Raw genomic sequence first — 20,232 nt, 5'->3', positions numbered from 1 at the left:
ATGTTGATATCCTCTTCTCTTCACCCTTAGACGGTATACGATCGTGATTTTTTGGTCGGCCAGGTAGCCTGTTGTCCATGACTGGTGGCAAAACTGTTTGTAAGTCATCTGGTATGTCCCACTCAGAAGGATGTGGAATAGGGTAGACAATCTCGGCATAAGTCTGTCGATATACTTCTGTAGTGTAGCAATCCATAGCGTATGCGCTTGAATCATCTTGGTTTAGATGAAGAGCAACTTTTATAACATGGCCACACGGATAACCAAATGTTTTCCATTTCATACAACTACACGTCTTTGCATTTAAATCGATAAGCCCATTTAAGTTATTATCCAATACTTCAAACAAAGTGTTTGAACATGGTTTAACTCTCCATGACGTTGACTTCACAACACATTTTGTTATCTTTTTTTCAGTCCATGGTGTAACACGACGTTCCAATGTTCCTGTAAATTTAAATAAATAATACTTAGTAAAATATTTAAATTAAATATGATAAGTTACGAATTTAAAGAAATAATACATGTATGATTTCTTTTCTTGTAGTACCACTGTTGAATAAAGGCTCGAAAAAACTCCATTAACATAGTAATGGGTAATTTTCGGGAATGACGACTTAGAGCGTTGATTGATTCTGCACTATTAGACATCATGAAACCATACCTTGCTCCAAGTTGATGTACTCTTGACCATCTTTCAAACCCGACATCTTCTAGTGTTTGAGCACATTGAGGCAAAACACATCTTAAACAATTTATATGCTTATTAAAATCCACTTCCCGATAAGCTTTTACAGCCTTCCAGTATGCCCATTTGTGATTTTTATACCAGCAAACCTTGATTTTAGATTTCTATACAAATGAACACCACAAAGTCCATGAAAAGCATCTGGGAAACACCTTCTAACAGCGTTGTCAATTGAGTTTGCCCTATCGGATATGATTTTCAGATTACTAATAGAACCTATGCAATCTCTAAGATGCCCCATAAACCATGTCCATGAATCAGAGGTTTCAGATTTGCCAACCCCGTAAGCTATTGGCAGTATCCCATTGCTAGCATCCATGGCTACAGCTAATAAGTTTACTCTAAGGTATCGACCTTTCAAATGTGCTCTGTTAACTATAATAACTGGGCGCATGCAAGTAATAAACGAACGAATCTACAAAATAATATACACAAGAAATATAATCATTTAAATGTGAAATGCATGTAACTAACAAAAATGAGTCAACAAAATTATATTGATTTACTAACCGCAGCACCAATGGCAATAAACAACAACTCAAAGAGTCCATCTCTATCTGTTTTGATATGAGTTACCGACCCAGGATTTTTCAGCTTTAAATTGTGACAATAAGCAGGCAGTTGGGCAAACGATGCTTCTGGCGACCCCTTCAACAATTCCAAGGCATAAAATTTGGCTTTCCAAGTTTGAGAATATGAGATACTAATCTTGAACCGAGCATTCATGTCAGTCATAATTTCATGTCCCCGATATACCATGCCATTCAAAAATATTAACTCAGCCAGAAAACCACCCAACACCTTTTTGTTTGCCTGTCTATGGTGAGGAAAAACTTGGGTTCTTGAACATGTATGTTTATCAATAAAAGTCCTAACTTGAAACATTTCACAATCTTTTATCCTCTTTACAATCATACGCACGTACAGTTTTTGTTAATCATACACTTTGTTTCGAAACGATCTTTGCTTGATTTGTTAACTTTTAGTTGATAGCCATCTTCCACACATTTCGTATACAAAGCTATCTTCAAGTCTTTCTTTGTATCAAAACAATCATCTTTCTTTATACGAATAACTTTTGTGTAACAATCAACTGCTATCTTTACCAACTCTTCTTTCGGTATCTGAAGTAATTCTGGCATATTCCAGTTATACTCTCGTGATATTTTCTTCTTTTTCTTTTCTCCGGGGACTTCTTCTTCTTCTTCTTCTTCTTCAGGGTTATATGAATTACATAATGGATGTTCAACACATTCATTCACAGTTGTAACTTCCTCGTCATTATCATCAACAACATCTTCGGAGGTAGCGACTGTTTCATCATCAAAATTCGAGTATTGACCAATATCAAAATCATTACACGCAGGGTTTGTTTCTTCTTCTGAAACATCATCAAAATCCGAGTATTGACTAAGATCAAAGTCCGGGTATTGACCAAGATCAAATTTCGAATACTGACTAGTACTCACAATTTTTTATGTTGGCTCATCATCGTCTAACTGGTCAATACGAAAACCGAAATTTGGTGCTGAAAGTTGATTGGGATTTGGATTAGGGAAATGTTGTGGGTTTTGAGATTGTTTTTGAGATTGTGTTTGGTATTGGAAATATGGTGAAACAAAATTTTCTTGGTGATGAAATTGTGGTGGAACCATTAAATTTTGAGGTTGATAACATTGTACATTGTGAGCACCATAAACTGGGGTTGAAACACTTAGTTGATTACTACCCGCTAGTGACCCAACTTCACTACTTCTAGGTTCAACAACATACAATGTAACATCATCTTGCGAAACACTAATGTAAGCAATGAATCGTTCAACATCTTCATTGTCGGTTAACAAATAAACTTTACCTTTTCTCTGATAAGATAGCCTAAATCCACTTAGAGGCTCTAAATTCAATTTCTTTGCAACACTTAACATAAGAGTTTCATAAGTTAAATTTTTTAATGATAATTTTAGTTGAAGATTCATGGGTAAATGCATATATTGTAAAACACCATGAACATTCTCCCATGACCCTCTAAAACACAAATCTATCCAAACATAATTAACATTAGGTGATTTCATTCTACAAATTGTAAATTAATTTACTAAACAAAAGAGCTATAAACTAGATATCATCACTAACTTCGAGAAAAACATACCTTTATTAAGTTGATAGTTGATAATTTGGGAGATAAATCATTGAAAAATTATATAGAAATAAAATTATGTAAAAAAATAGAGAAAGAATATCGTTGGATATTGGAACGGATGTCGCCAAAGAGAGTGATAGATGGAGATGGAATGAGTTGCGATTTAGGTTATGAGTTGCTGTTGTTGCGTAGTTTATATACCCAAAACATTTGTGTTGCAAAAATAAAAGCTGTTGCAAAATTAAAATTCGTGTTGCGAATTCGAAAATCGAGTTGGGAAATCAAAATTCGTGTTGCGATTTAGAAAATCTTGTTGCGAAAAGGAAACTTGTGTTATAAAAAATAAATTCGCGTTGCGAATTTGAAATTCCGTGTTGCGAATTTGACTTATGTGTTGCGATTTACAAATTCGCGTTGCGATTTACCTATTTGCGTTGCGAATTTGGAAAATTGCGTTGCGATTTTGGAACCTGTGTTGCGAAATAGGAGTTCGCGTTGCGAATTTGTTGGTCATTTTCGCAAATGCAAAAAAAGTTGGTTAAAATCGTATATTATAATACATTTTCGGTCACTGAAGTTATTTTATCTAAATATAATATGGAGTTAACGAGTATTTTTAATATTATACAATCAAAAGTATAAAAAATTATTAAACATTTATTTTTAATAAAAAATAAAAAATAAATTTTAAATAACCTAAGGTGACGTTTGGTTTGCTGGAATGTTTATGAGGGAATTGAAATCTGTGAAGGAATTGGAATCTGTAGGAATTGGAATCCAATTCCATATTCTGTTTGGTTGGCAGAAAATGGAATTGGAATTCAATTCCATATTCTGTTTGGTTCGCAGACATGTCAGATGAATTTGATTTCAGTAATGTAAAATGATAGAATTGTCCTTCTTGTTTTTTTGTTTTATTTTAGTTTATTTTACAACTTACATGTAGTAATATATTATAAAAAATTAAAAAAATATTAAAATTTCATTTTATTGATTGATTATTCATTTCAATAAATTATAAAAATCATGCTAATAAACATTATAAGTTAAAATCATCGCAATCAAAATATGTTAATAAGTTACCAAAAGATATAACAATATTTCGATACATTCCAATCGGAGTATGTTAATTAGTTACAAAAAAATATACCAAAAACTATTTTTATTCAATATATGAATTAGAAACTCGACCCGACACAACTTAAAATAATAAAAAAAATATTTTTATTCAATAAAAACATTGACTTAATTGAAAAAAATTATATATAAAATTATATATAGAGGGATATTATTATAACTATTTCTAAATATATAAGGTAAAATTATATATTTTTTTCGGGTCAAACCGGGTTTTTTAACCCTAAACCCAAACCCGCTCCGACTCGAATATCACACTTAAAAAAATCCGACCCAGCTCGACCCGAATATTACACTTAAAAAACCCGACCCGACCCGAACAAAATAAAGTTTCATCTGACCCGACCCGACCCAAAATAATAAAAAAATATTTTTATTTAATAAAACCAGTGACTTAATCCGACCCGACCCGAATTATATATATTTTCGGGTCGGTCCGATTTTTTCCACCTTAAACCCAAACCCGATCCGACCCGAATATCACACTTAAAAAAACCCGACCCGACTCAACCCGAATATCACAGTTAAAAAACCCGACCCGAACAAAATAAAGTTTCATCTGATCCGACCCGAATATATGAATTAGAAATCCGACCCGACCCGAAATAATAAAAAATTATTTTTATTTAATAAAAACAGTGACTTAATCCGACCTGACCCGAATTATATATATTTTCGGTTCGGTCCAGTTTTTTTCCCCTAAACCTGAACCCGACCCGACCCAAATATCACACTTAAAAACACCCGACCCGACCCGAACAAAATAAAGTTTCATCCGACCCGACCCGAATATATGAATTAGAAATCCAACCCGACCCGACCCAAAATAATAAAAAATTATTTTTATTTAATAAAAACAATGACTTAATCTGACCCGACCTGAATTATATATATTTTCAGGTCGGTCCGATTTTTTTCACCCTAAACCCGACCCGAATATCACACTTAAAAAAACCGATCCGACCCGACCAAAATAAAGTTTCACCCGACCCGACCCGAATATATGAATTAGAAACCCGACCCAACCCGAAATAATAAAAAAATATTTTTATTCAATATATGAATAAGTTACCAAAGGATTGATGAGGGTAGTATGGTCAAATTTCAATTCTCTCCAACAAGGAAATTGAATTCCATCCATTTTTGGATGGAATTCACTTTACCTCATTTGATAGAATTGAATTCCATCAAAGATTCTAATTCCCTTGAAAAACTTGAACCAAACATGAGAAAGTGGTGGAATTAGATTCCAATTCCCACCAATTCCAAAGATTCCATCCAACCAAATGCCATCTAAACATTTAGCTTTTTTTTTTAGAAACGACCCTCAAAGTACAACGAAATCAAAAAAGCAAAAAACAATCATCAGAGAAGATCGCGTTACCCGAAGGTCCCCGATCTTAGTAAGAAGAAGAGAACTCAGCTGACTTATGTAAAAATAAGGGTGAAGTATAGTAATGGTCACTGAACATTTTTGAAGCTTGCATTTAGGTCCCCCAACTTTTAAAACTTACAATACAGTCCCCCAACATTTATTCCGTTTGCAATATGGTCCCCCAACTTAAACCACCGTTAGAAATTAGGGTAAATTATATAAAAGGTTATTGAACTTTTCAGACACTTGAATTTAGGTCTCCCAACTTTTAAAACTTGCAAAACAGTCCTCAATTTCATTCTAAACCCCAATTTCTAAAGTAATTCAATTTTATTCTAAACCCTAAATTCCAAAATAATTCAATTAAATTCAATTATGTCAGATTTATTATTATTTAATTTCATCTTATTTCATGTGATACGTATTTTTTATATAAATATAATAGTATAATTCTTATATGTTGAAGAAATTTTTTAATTAAAAAAAGTAGTTAGGATATAGAAGAGGTTGAAAATAATTCGAATTTTAAATTTATAAAATGTTATTTGACGTATAAATAAAAGTGTAAACTACTAGGTTGACAACTTAACTATCTAGCCCTTTTTACTTTTGTCATCGATCTTTTAAATTTATCAATCATACAACATAATTATTTAACTGTTTCAACTAAGTCACTAGTCGTTACCAATTGATACAAATGATGAAGTGGTAGTTAAAAGGAATTGACATTATTATAGATTCAGTCTTTATTATTTATATAATCAATTTGGTCATAAATTAAATAGAATTTAATAAATTAATCATTTAATTAGGATCTGACATGTGTTAGCACATGATCATGACACGTCATTGGTGACACATGTCACCACCTAATTATTTATATATGCTATCAATTTGGTCCTAAATTAAATAAAATTTAATAAATTAATCATTTAACCAGGATCTGACATGTGTTAACACATTATCATGATATATGTTATTGGTGACACATGTCACCACCTAATTAGAAGAAAATTAAGTTACAAAGAAGTTAAATTTGGGTCTTGGGCAAACTCAAACCTGAGTCACGCAAATGAAAGATACAGGGTGGAGCCACTAAGCTAACACCATCGTTTGTGTTAAGAGATATACAATAATACATATAATAGTATGACCAATGCTGAAAAAAAAAAGAATATAATGGAAAATGGAAATAATGAGATTTGAACTTCGACAAAAAATTTGAAAGCAATAAATGATGGGAAAATATTATATTTTTTACAATAAAAATATTATATTTGATAAATGTTTGATAGATTTAATATATTTTTTAAATATTAGTTGATACAATAATTTAAAAGAATAAATTTAAGATTTATATATTTTTAAACTAAATTTAATAATTATTTTTCATATTTATAATTCATGATTATATATAATCTTAAGTTGAGTATTTCTAATATAATTAATAATTTTAATTTCTTATTAAAATAAAATATTCAAAAAATATAAATGATTCATACATTAATATATGAATATATTTTTTATTATACATCTAAATATAAATATACATTTATATAAATATATTTTTATTCGTATATTGAAATATTTTGATTAAAATATAAACATATTTTAAATACTAGTTTATACAAGAAAAATAAAATATATCAAAAATATAAATGATTCATACATTTAAATATAAATTGAATTATTTATATTTTATATACATCTATATTTAATAAGAAAATAAAATTATTGGGGGACTGTTTTACAAGTTTTAAAAGTTGGGGACTTAAATTCAAGTGGCTGAAAAGTTTAATGACCGTTTATATAATTTACCCTAATTTTCTAACAGTAATTTAAGTTGGGGACCATATTGCAAACAGAATAAATATTAGGGGACTGTATTACAAGTTTTAAAAGTTTGGGGACCTAAATGCAAGCTTCAGAAATATTCAGTGACCATTACTATACTTTACCCTAAAAATAATATAGTAATCAATAATAATTTCTCTCAATTCGTTAGAAAGATAATACTTATAACTAAGCAGCATAGTGCTTTCGAATCGGCGGTCGGTTTAGCTTCAGATCCTAGCATCGTCGGGCGATCGTCATGTCATCATCTTCCGCATTTTCCACCGTCCGGTCATCATTCTCTCTTTTCGCCTTCGTTTTTCTATTCCTTTCTCCGGTTTTCGCTTCTGAGTCAGATCATAAGGTAATCTCTCTTGTTATCTTCTTACCTCTAATTTTAACCCTAACAGTGGTATTTTAGATATTTTAGTTATTGAAATTCTCTTCGTCTATTTTAATTCAGATCTGCTCGCATTTTTGTTGTTATATTTAAGTATTGCCATTGATTTGAACAAATTCGTTATTTACATGCTCTTTGGGGAATTTGTTATGCAAAAAAATTGTTACTACGCTGCCATTATCAGGTGTAAAATGTGGATCTATGATGTATGGTTTCTCAATTTAAGTTATTTAAAAAAAAATTGTTACTACGCTGCCATTATCAGGTGTAAAATGTGGATCTATGATGTATGGTTTCTCAATTTAAGTTATTTATAAACGTTCATAACATATCTTTTATTCTGCATGATTAATTCCCTGCCTTGTTAAGCTTTCTTAGTCACCTTCACAGCTGGTGAAATGTCTCTCCTTGAATAGTGAGAGAATATTTATCAATATTTGCAGCCTTCTGTCTTTTATTAGGATTAAGGTCGTTCTTTTCTTGAATACTCTGGGTGAGTAGATTGGAAATGTGTTTATACAATTTCGATCATTGATATTGAGTCCATAAATACTCTGGAACTTGACCAAGGAATTTGATTTGCAGCCTTGTTTTGACTCATCAATCTAAGCATTTTGGCTTGTTCAGATACATTTTGCTATTGAATTGAACTATCAAAAGATATTCTATCCCATGTTGAATTGATTATCAGCTAGAGATAAGTTAGGAAGCAAATAATCGCCCTGCCTCATCTTCGTTCATATATTTTGCTATTGGTGACTGGTTGCCTGAGTATTTATTTTTGATTTGAGTTGTTTGTGGGGTATATGCTTCACGGAGTCTCTTAAAGTATCATTCTAAATAACCATTCCGTCTCGAGATCAATGTTCCATCATCATGTCCCGTGTATATCCTTGTATTAAAAATGAAATCACTTTTTTCTCAGTTAGAACTTAAGATTATACTTAAACCCCAAGTGTGTTCACTATTTAGATTTTTTTCGTTGTACAAGTTGTTAGATTCTGTAATGATTTTGTGTTGTGTTTTTCTATGGGTAAATTTTATCAACTCTTCTTTTTGTTGCTCCTTGCAGTATCAACCTGATGATGCAGTTACTCTATGGGTAAACAAAGTTGGCCCGTATAACAATCCACAAGAAACATATAACTATTACAGCCTTCCCTTTTGTCAACCGGGGCACCAATCCAGCTCACAAATGGGGTGGTCTTGGTGAGGTCCTCGGTGGAAATGAACTGATTGATGGCCAAATTGATATAAAGTTCCAAAGTACGTACCTTTTTCAATTTTAGACTCTAGAGTTTGATTACTGTAATTTCTTTAGTAACTTGTTTCCATGTCTTTGAGTTTTACATTTTCTTCTGCTCCTCCTGTTCTGTTCTTCAATAGAGAATGTGGACAAAGGTACCATTTGCCAACTGGAACTTGATGAAGCAAAGGTCAAAGAGTTCAAGGATGCAATTGAGAACAGTTATTGGTTTGAATTCTTCATGGGTATGTTTAGCTTTTAATTGTTTTAGATAAAGCTGGTAACAGTACACAAAAAGAGCTAGAAAGATATTGATACTTGGCAGTTCAGATCAGTACTGAAAATCACAGGATTAGAAAGCTTCGGGAGGCTTTTGTACTGTTTGTGTGGTGGAGTTGTGGTGGGCAGTGAAAGATCTGATGCCATGCATACCTTTGCCAGAACATGCTCTAAAATGTTGTATGCATATCGAGGATTACAAGTAAATTTATAGAGATATAGATAGATGCTGGATGTGGAGAAGTTGCTGTCACATTCCATGCATTGACTCCAGTAATAGATGAAATTGATTTCTATGCACACTTGTGTTTAGTAAATTTGTCTACAAGGTCTCTCCTCCCTCTGATCCATTTTTTTAAAAAAAAGTTTCTTTCACAGTGTCAGCAAACTCTTATGCCTCTCACTTAATCATGTAGGCTTTCTTTTTTTCTCATAATGCAAGTAATGGATATGGATTGTTGCATAATGCAAGCTAGAAATACACTTGAAATCATGTAATTAGATCTTAAAAGCAAAGACCATTGGTTTTTTCCCTCTCTTGGAATGACATGTCTGATTGCAGAGTTTTAGGGATAGTTTTTGTCGAGATGGTTTGTTTTGTCTGTGCGCTTACTCTATCTTCCTTGCCTTTTTGTTGATGCCATGTTTCTGCTCCACCACAACGTTGAAAGTTCAGATGACCTGCCTTTATGGGGTAAGCATTGTCCACTTTTTGTTCCTTTTCTTCAGTTTCCTAATCCTTATATAACTTGATACTGAAGATTTTATCTTAAACTTTTTAGGCTTTGTTGGCGAGCTGCATCCTGATAAGAACAGTGATAATGGCAAGCATGTTCTCTACCTACACACATAAGAATATTGTTATTAAATACAATAAGGATCAGGTTTGTGTATATGTATGATTCCCCTTCCGTATTTTTGGATCTGCTGTTGTTATTGACCACAATTCATTCTTGCAGATTATCCATGTCAATCTCACTCTGGAGAGTCCAAAACCACTGGCAGCAGGGAAAATATTAGACTTGACATATTCTATCAAATGGATTCCAACTAATATCACTTTTGCTCGTCGCTTTGATGTCTATTTAGACTATCCTTTTTTTGAGCATCAAGTAAGGACTGTTATTGGTGATTGCTTTCTTCTTCATTTGACCCCTTTTTTCTCTCTCTGCATCAAAATTTTCATGTATCTTCAGAAGTCTTGCATTGGGTTATTCCTGTAATTTCCTGATAGGTCTAAACACATGTTGCAATATGCAGATCCACTGGTTCTCTGTTTTCAATTCTTTCATGATGGTTATCTTCCTCACGGGTTTGGTGTCAATGATCTTGATGCGAACTCTGAGAAATGACTATGCTAAGTATGCACGGGAAGATGATGATTTGGAAACTTTGGTGATAATACCTGGGCCCTTCCTTTTTCCTTTTCTATAATAAAGAAAGTCCTATGATCCGAACATTCATGTTTACTTTCTATATCACCTATGTTCTCAGGAAAGGGATGTGAGTGAAGAGTCTGGTTGGAAACTTGTTCATGGTGGTGATGTTTTCCGGCCTCCTTATAGTTTGGCCCTTCTTTCTGCTGTTGTTGGCACGGGAGCCCAACTAGCATTGCTTGTTCTTCTTGTCATCTTATTGGCAATTGTGGGAACGCTGTATGTCGGGTATGTTGAGAAGCTAGTATGAACTCAAAATTTGTAAGAGTTGTAAACAATTCAACATATACATATTTGTTCCTCTTGGACATCACTTTATGCATATAAGTCGAGCATGAATGCATGGAGTTCTTCATGGGATACTCTGTACTTATGAGCCTTTCTTTTCTATAGCATAGTTAAAATATATCATAGTGTTTTTCAATTCATACTATGAGTCAATGAATCACATCGCAATATGGTTTTCATCTTTCATCTTTTTGACTATTAATAATCTTATATACTGATTATTTTGTTCAGGAGAGGAGCAATTGTCACTACTTTTATACTTTGTTATGCTTTTACATCATTCATTTCTGGTTATGTGAGTGGTGGGATGTACTCGTGCAATGGTGGTATGTGCTTTATCCCTTGGCAATTCTCATGTGCATATGTTCTCTGTACTTATGGATCATTCATTCTAAAGGTTTGGGTTCATTTGTTTCAGGTAAAAGTTGGATAAAGTCAATGATACTTACAGCGTGTCTGTTCCCATTTATGTGCTTTGGAATTGGTTTCATCTTGAACACAATCGCCATCTTTTATGGATCTCTAGCAGCTATTCCTTTTGGTACAATGGTGGTTGTCTTCGTAATTTGGGCTTTCATTTCATTCCCCCTGGCCCTTCTCGGTACAGTTGTTGGAAGAAACTGGAGTGGTGCTCCAAATAATCCATGTCGTGTGAAGACCATTCCTCGCCCAATTCCAAAGAAGAAATGGTACCTGACCCCCTCAGTGGTGTCTTTGATGGGAGGACTTCTGCCCTTTGGCAGCATATTTATTGAAATGTATTTTATCTTCACATCCTTCTGGAATTACAAGGTGAACTTCTTTCTCCTAGGTTTTAATGTTTATGATGCACTAAAATCACATTTTCTGTTCTTTGTACCAATTATTCTCGGTTGATTATTTGCTTATTTTTGTGAGTCATGATTGATTTAGATATTTATGTGGTCTGCAGGTGTATTATGTGTATGGTTTTATGCTGCTGGTCTTCCTGATTCTAATCATTGTAACAGTTTGTGTGACAATTGTGGGAACATATTTCTTGCTAAATGCTGAGAATTATCACTGGCAGTGGACATCATTCTTCTCTGCTGCCTCAACTGCAGTCTATGTGTATTTGTACTCCATATACTATTATCATGTGAAAACCAAGATGTCCGGCTTCTTTCAAACCAGCTTCTACTTTGGATACACTTTGATGTTTTCTCTTGGTTTGGGAATTCTCTGCGGTGAGTTTTGATATAATACAAAAATAATCCATATTTATAGATAAGGTTATCCCCCTTTTGTCATATGAGCACTCCAAATAACTGTTTTCTCACATGACATATTCAGTGGAGACGAATATATATCCTTAATCTTCTAATGCCCGTCTACTTGAAATTTTGCCCAAATGTTTCTGGATTGTTTTCCTTGGTTGAAATTTTTTAACTATTTTCTTGGATGCATTAAAATGTTTGTATACCATACAGAATTTTGCTGCTTATTGCCTTTTTCTCTTTTCTTATTGAAGGAGTTTGAGTGGCTGGTTTCGTTATAACTTCTAGAGAATGCATGTTTGCTTGTTATTGTCTTTGTTGCTGTTTAGCATAGCACTTTTGTATTGTTGTGCCAGATAGCAGTGGAGTCTATGACATCTTCTGATACTCCGTTTGGATTTTCTAATTATTTCCATTCCTTTGTTCAGGGGCCGTAGGCTATCTTGGTTCCAATTTGTTCATACGGAGGATCTATAGAAACATCAAGTGTGACTAGAACTTTGCACTTGGGAAGTTGGACCATCAGCACTTTATAGTTGTCGAGGCAGTAAGCGCCGATAGGAAAGCTTCTGATCAGGTAGGTATGGGCAAGGCAGGAGTCCTATAGATGAAATCAGTGTTTCAGGGTAAGCATGTTTTCTTGGTATTGTGGAACAGGGAAAACCCTGAGATTTTGGTACCGCTTCTTTTATTATTATTTTTAATTCCTCTGGCTGTAACCTGAATCCCTGGTTTAGATTTCAGATATTGTTTTATAATTCAGAAGCTAGCTAATGTATTAGTTTCCTTTTTTACTTATAGATTCGTCCACTCATATAGATGTCGTCTTGTCCTTTGTAAGAACTGATGCTTAAATTCCTTTTGTAATTGTTAGCCTATTTGCATTATTTTTCTTTTTAGCCGGGGATAAAGGAATTCAGTAAGTGGGTGTTCGTTCATTTTGTTTTTGATTTTTTTCCTTTTTTAATTATGCATATTGCAAAAATATTTTCATATTTTCCAGGTTTAATAACACATGTATAAATTGAATGAAAGCTTTCATATAAAAAGCTGTGGCGGGCATAGCTCAACTTTTTTTCTTTTTACAATTCTGAGAACATTTTGCACAATTAATCTAAAGAGAATTCTTAAAAGCTAAAACCTCAAGAGACTGATTGGAGATGGTTTGTTCTCTGTTTTTGTGGTGCATTTCCTTTACTAAATTGTGGTTAGAGATGAACATTTGTCGGATTTCAATCCGATCCGGATCGGTTTTTATTTGATCCGGTTTTTTCTCATAGAAAAAAAATCGGTTTATAAAATAACCGGTTCGGTTTTTAACCGGTTTGGAGGGCCGGATATCCTAACCGGTGTAACCGGTTTCGGTTTTAAAAAAACCGGTTTTTTTAAAAAACCGGTTATAAAAAAACCGATTTTAATATTCCAGATTGCTCATAGGGAATCGATTCACCCCCAAGGGGTACCGATTCCTCACTGAATGGTTTGGCTCCGAGATTTCCAGAATACTCGGAGGGAACCGATTCCCCCATAGGGGGTACCGATTCCCCCTATTCAACGGTCGAAATATTTGAATTTTACACTTAGGGAACCGATTCCCTATGAGAGGAAATCGATTCCCTATGAGAGGGTACCGATTCCCCCACGCTCCAAGCATTTTTATTAAATGTTTTCACACTTAAACGGCTATATTATCTTCATTAATTATCACAAACGTTCAGAAGTGATTCAAGGTGTATTTAAGCAAGCTTAGAAGCCATTGATCAAAGACAAGAAACATCAAGCAACTAGAATCAAGAGAGAATCAAGAGAAACATCAAACCTCAAGTTCGATAATTCAAATACTTAATTAACTCAACATAATTGAAATACTTAAATACTTCCAAGTTTGATAAATTCAAATACTTAAAAACTTTCAAGTTCGATAAATTCAAATACTTAAAAACTTCAAGTTCGATAATTGAAACAAAGTTTACGATAATTGAAATAAAGTTATAAAATAAACTACATTGCCATCTCTTCTTGCGATATAACCCTGCCACTAACAGAAAAAGCGATTCCGAAGCTACCGTAGAAGCTTGGACGGTTAGTAATCACGGGCCATGGCGGCTAGAATCGGAAATTGTGCTTCCTTTTCTTTCCACCAAGCCAAAATCCAAACTTTCAAACTCTTCAAATGTCATTTTTGATAAAAACGCATGACAGTAATTTCCCAACTCGCTACTTGGGGTGGTAGTATGTGATCGTTTGGATTGGGAATTTACAAGAGTGTTAAAAAGATTCAATTTATGTTACTTGGACGTCTACTAGATGATTCCGCATTCATTCTCATTTGATCGGTATTACACTACTTGATCCGTATTTTAGTTAAATAATTGCAAACATGTCTCGAAACATTTGTTAAATAATTTATTTGGTTTTGGACAAAGTTGGGTTCATCATCGGTTAGATTAAAAGCAAACGCAATTTGTTCAATTAGTGTTTCAACCCCACCACATTTAACGTTGGGTCTAAAGCGGCGGCACAAGTAAAAATGGGGGGAATCTCCTTAAAATATTTTAAAAGTTTTCCTTCATTGCAAGCCAATTTCTTGAAAACTTCGTTTCAAATTCAAAGTCATTTAGTCGGGTAGCCAACAAAAATATTTGATTAAGAACCAACGGGCTAGGGTAAAACACCGGATAAAAAAGTTGTTGCATTTTTAAAAACCTCAAGCAAATCGGTTATTTTGGCTATAGTTTCCCAACTCGAATCCGGATAAATGTTTGGGACATGACCCCTCTCGAAAAGCCGATCGTGAAATGTTTGCAATGTTTCCCTTTGCCTTAAGGCAGTATGCATCATCCAAGTTGAGTTCCAACGAGTTGGACAATCCAAATTAGGACCCAAAGCTTTTTTATTAACGACTTACAAAATCGTTTTAATCATTTAGTCTTTGTTGTTGTTACAAAGAACCGATTTTATCATTGTTTTAAATTCTAATCTAATCGCTCATAACCTCCAAACCGGCTTGCACGATAAATTAATTATGTGTGCAACGCAACGGTATGAAAAAACGCACCGTCTAAAATCGGTGAAAGTATATTTTCAATCTTGGAACCGCGTTTGTATTATTCGATGCATTATCAAAGGATATAGAAAACTTTATTTCTAATTTATAAAGACAAATTACCCTTTTTAAAAGTGTAAATAATTAGCACCGGTATGCGGCTCACCGATAATTCAAACGCGATTGTTCTTTTCATCATTTGCCAATTATCTTGATCTAACCAATGTGACGTAACGGCTAAAAAAGAATTTCCGGTATTATGGGAACTCCAAACGTCACATGTAAGCGACACACCATAACGGTGTTCTTGGAATCCTAAAATCATTTTTTCCCTCGCCGTACGTCACTTTTTATATCTCTTCTAAGGGTAGTACGACTTACTTGAGTATAACGTGGTTGCATTAGTTGTTGAATTGTTATCGTGAAATCTTCATCATCAAAGTGGTCGAACGTCAATGCTTTTGTAATCACGAACTTTGTAAACACTTCTCGTAATTTTTCGTTGTCGTAAACAAAAACACCACCTTGCGGTGTAAGATTCGATTGACTAGGATCTGATCTTGAGTGAAGTGCCTTGCATGATTTGTCAAATGGTTCTTCAACGTTGTGTTTCCTCCGATGCAGAAACTTTAGACAAGTTTACAACGCGCCCTCCTCGAGCCATTTGACATCTCACATAAATCGTAGTGATCCCAAATGTCTTTGTTTCGAGTGTGTTCGATCACTCTCACGACTTCAAGGTTTCCCCCGACGGAAGATTCAGCCGTGTTACTCATGATGAACAAAAAATTACAAAAGTAAGATTTGAGAGATGTTTAAGTGTTGTGTAATAAGATTTGAGAAATTTGTAATCAACCAATACATCCCCAACCTATTTATACATGTTTAGGGTGGTAAATGGTAATTTTTTAAAGTCAAAACGGTCACAAAACCCTCCCACGGCTATATTACGGCTAGTTTTTTAAACCCAGACCGGTTTTTTTTCCGGATAAAAACCGGTTTTTAACCGGTTTTTTCAAACCGGTTTTTTATCCGTAAAAAACCGGTCTAGGTTTTTTTCTCCAAACCGGTTAAAATAACCGGTTTAAAAAAAATCCGATCCGGTTAAAAAAAACCGGTTTTTCCCAAATTCGGTTTCGGATATTTTTTTCGTAAAATCGGATATTCGTATTTTTTGTGCACCCCTAATTGTGGTCCAGTCTTCGATATAAGCTTGTAAAATCAGATTATAGTTTTAGTCCGTCAGTTGGTCAAATGTGAGATTTAGTTATATAGAATGACTCGTTAGTTCTAATTGTTAATGTTATATATGTTAGAATTGGATTTTTGTCTTCCAACACAGAAAAATCTATGATGAGTTCTGAGTACATTTTGAAAAACTTAAATGATTTTGATATAATATAATTTATATTATTAATTTTTGTAAAATTAATTTTAAGTCTTTAAAATTTGTTGAATCTTTAAAATGAATATTTTAAGTTCAAATTATGTTAAAAATATCATGCAAATACTAAAATAATTTTCAAGGTTATATCTTTCTCAAAATGTCAAAATTCATCTTGTCAAGTAAGTTGTAACATCCTTAATACCGGGTTTGACTAAATTGTAAAGTCTCAGAATTTGGTGGTTAGAATAAAATGAATGAATAGTATAAAGATTTACATGTAAATTATTGAGGGATGGAATTGAAAGGAAAGGATGGAAGGACAAGTAATTGTAAGGAAAATAATTAAAGAAAAGATAATTATGTATATATAAAGATACACGTGGGTGGAAGGGGAGAAAACCCCAAGACTTCCAGTTCTTCTTCTTCTTTCTTCCTTGTGCGTGTGAACCAAAGCAAAGGTAAGATTTCTGATTATTGAATTTATTGTTAAAATTAATATTGGGTTTTGATTATTAGATGATAACTAAGCTTAAGGAAAGCTTAAGTTATCTTAACATCAAAGGATGATGGAGTTAGGAGAGATTTAAGATTTGAAGTTCTTAAATGAAATCTTGGAATAGAGTTCATAACTAGAATTGAAAGTTAAATTTGACTTGTCATCAATCTAGTTAAGATATACGAAGTGTTAAAAGTGGAATTCAAACATGTTGAATTATGGATGAATTCTTAAATTACATATGAAAGATAGAATTTGGAGGTTTAAGATGAAATAATGATATAATTGGTTTAAGGATGTGTACTATAGTTATGAATGAAAAGAGGATTAAACATAAGGATTTAATCCAAAATGAATTTTTCGGGTTCAAAAAGAGGATTCTGGGCAGAGTGCATCGATGCATATCATAGTGCATCGCTGCATCAAGGTTAAACCCAGAAATTGTTTGAAGGTGTATCGATGCACAGGTAGTGCATCGATGCACTCTTTTAAAATAAAAAGATCGAATGCAATTAGTGCATCGATGCATAAGGAATGCATCGATGCATCCCATTAATAATAAAACATCGAATGCATTTTATGCACCGATGCACAAGTAATGCATCGATGCATACCTTCATTAAAAGAGGAAATTGACATTTATCTTAATCTAAATATGAACCATTAGAGTATATTAGCTATATACTGATATAGATCCATGTGTGATTATGTAGATACTAAATGTAAGCTTATTCCGGAACGATCAAAGGATTAATCGAATCAAACAAAGATAGGTGAGTGCATACTATGTATATAATAGAATAAGACTTGTGATAAGTCTAATTCCTATATTGATTTTCATAGTACAATAGTTGTGAACATGCATATATGATAATTATTGTAATACATGCATAAGGCATATATATGTTCATGTGATTGGATAAATGATGTATATATATGAATAGATTCAAATACACATGTGATATGATATGTGATATGAGAACATGACATGAGCTACATGATCACAAGAGAAATGACATGAGCTACATGATCACAAGAAATGACATGAACTATATGATCACAAGAATGACATGAGTACATGAACATAAATATAAGAATAATGCCCATATACGATATGAGAGCTATAGGTGTAATTGGCATGCCAAGAGTCGAGGGTATAATAGTCCTTCGGGACGTAGTCCTTCGGGATGTATGGTCCTACGGACTATATGACAGTCCTTCGGGACGAATACTGAACTAAGGTTCGGTGCCCCATGAGGGAATTGATACGAGTTGTGGTGACAACATTAGTGCACAACTTCAATGCACTCACATACCTCTATTCTCAATAATATACATGGGCAATTGAAATACAAAGTAAAGTGAAAGTGGTACAAGAAGGTAAGTTTTGTACATGCATGATATGATTATATATGTTATTGTGTAATAGATACATGCATATTGAAATGTCATGAAGGAAATGGTAAGAATGCATATTCATGAAGATATTGTTGCATATTCATTTATTGCCTCACTAAGTCTATGACTTAGCGTGTAAGTGATTTACACGTAGGTACCAAGAAAATAAGAAGATTCAGAATAGCAGTGGCACGGACAGCAACATTACTAAGAAATCATATCAGAAGTAATTGACAAAGTAGTTATTTTGTTGTGTATAAAGTGTTGGTATGTAATAATTGGTTAATTACGAATGCTCTGATCGATTTTGTATTAAGTGGTCTCTTTTATGTAAATTAAAGTATTTTGTTTTAATGAAAGTTTTAAATTCTCAGGATTTTTCTTTAAGAATCAAAGTTTGAAAAGTCAATGTGACATATCGGACTTGATTTCGGGTCGAATATGAGTTAGGGGTGTTACATTTAATGGTATCAGAGCTATGGTTTAGTCAATTCTCGGCATAAACCGGAGTCTAGAGTGTTTGATAATGTATACATACCAACAAAATAGTGGAAACTTCTGATATGATAGAATAGTAAGTATGCTATTTTGCTAATAGAACTATATGGTTGTATTTTTATAAATGTCCGGACGAGGTAGTTCTAGGAATGAAGATGGAGATGATAGACCCGCTGAAAGTAGTAATTCACCTGCCCTGGCCAGGAAGAGTGAAGAACAAACATCCTCTGGAATGCCTGTAAGTGATCAAGATGTATTCTTTAGAACGTTAGACGCGGTATTGACGCGTTTCCAACCTCCTGTTACTTCAACTCCAAAAATGAATGTTGCAAAAGAGTTGAAGGGATTAGGAGCTCCAGAGTTTAGAGGGGAAGCCGATGAAGGTCCTATTACTGCGGACCTTTGGCTTAATGACGTGAAGGTCATGCTTACGGGATTTCATTGTTCCGATGCTGAGAAGCTGGATGGAGTAATTTCCTTATTGAGAGGACAAGCAAGGATCTGGTGGACCAATGTTATTATATTGAGGATGTCTAACGCCCAAGTAACTTGGTCATTATTTTTAGAAGAATTCAAGCATAAGTACATCGGAGATCAATTTGTTCGTCAAATGAAGCAAAAGTTCATGAATTTGAAGCAATGAAATCACACTGTATATGAGTACGAGTGTGAATTCAATAAGTTGAGCCGCTTTGCTGCCGAACTAGTTTCTACGGAGAAGGATACTTGTGAGTGGTTTGTAGAGGGGTTACGTCCTCGGTTGAAGGAAATGTTAATTATCTTGAATTTATCCTCGTTTCAAGAGGTAGTCAACCGTGCCAAGGCTCTGGAAAGAGCTCAGAATGAGAGATTTGAAAATTCGAGAGCTCAGACAGTCAAAAGAAAGGGTGCTTCTTCGAGTTCTGCACCATAAAAAAGGGACAGAGATGCTGGTTTTCGACCCCAAGTTAGATCAGAGTCAGTGGCATCCTCCGCAAGAGGATCAAATCAGATGAGAGGTAGACAAACTCAGTCAATGGGATCTGGAGCTGGGAGATCTAATCAGAGTCAAGCCAGACAATGCTCACATTGTGGAAAGAATCATTCAGGGATATACCAGATGATTTCTGGAGTCTGCTTTAGATATGGGGACGTTGGGCATTTTGTTCGGGATTGTCCAATGTTAACCAGTAAATCTACACAGCCAGAGAGATCTATTTCTGCAGGCCAGAGAGGAAGAGGTAGAGGCAGAGGAAGAAGCCAATCGGAATCCTCTGCTCAACAGGAGATACACTCCACTGCTCGAGTGTA

General features: G+C 33.9%; 1 pseudogene; it reads left to right on the top strand.

Annotated features, from left to right (window-relative positions):
• The first annotated feature begins 7,380 nt into the window (after window positions 1–7,380).
• On the top strand, window positions 7,381–13,001 carry LOC120145568 (annotated as a pseudogene).
• The last annotated feature ends 7,231 nt before the right edge of the window (window positions 13,002–20,232 follow it).

Source organism: Hibiscus syriacus, unplaced genomic scaffold (assembly GCF_006381635.1).
Source record: "Hibiscus syriacus cultivar Baekdansim isolate YM2019G1 unplaced genomic scaffold, ASM638163v2 tig00110893_pilon, whole genome shotgun sequence".
Lineage (NCBI taxonomy): Eukaryota > Viridiplantae > Streptophyta > Magnoliopsida > Malvales > Malvaceae > Hibiscus > Hibiscus syriacus.
Note: the sequence above shows the minus strand (reverse complement) of the source record. Positions and strands in the feature narration are given on the sequence as shown.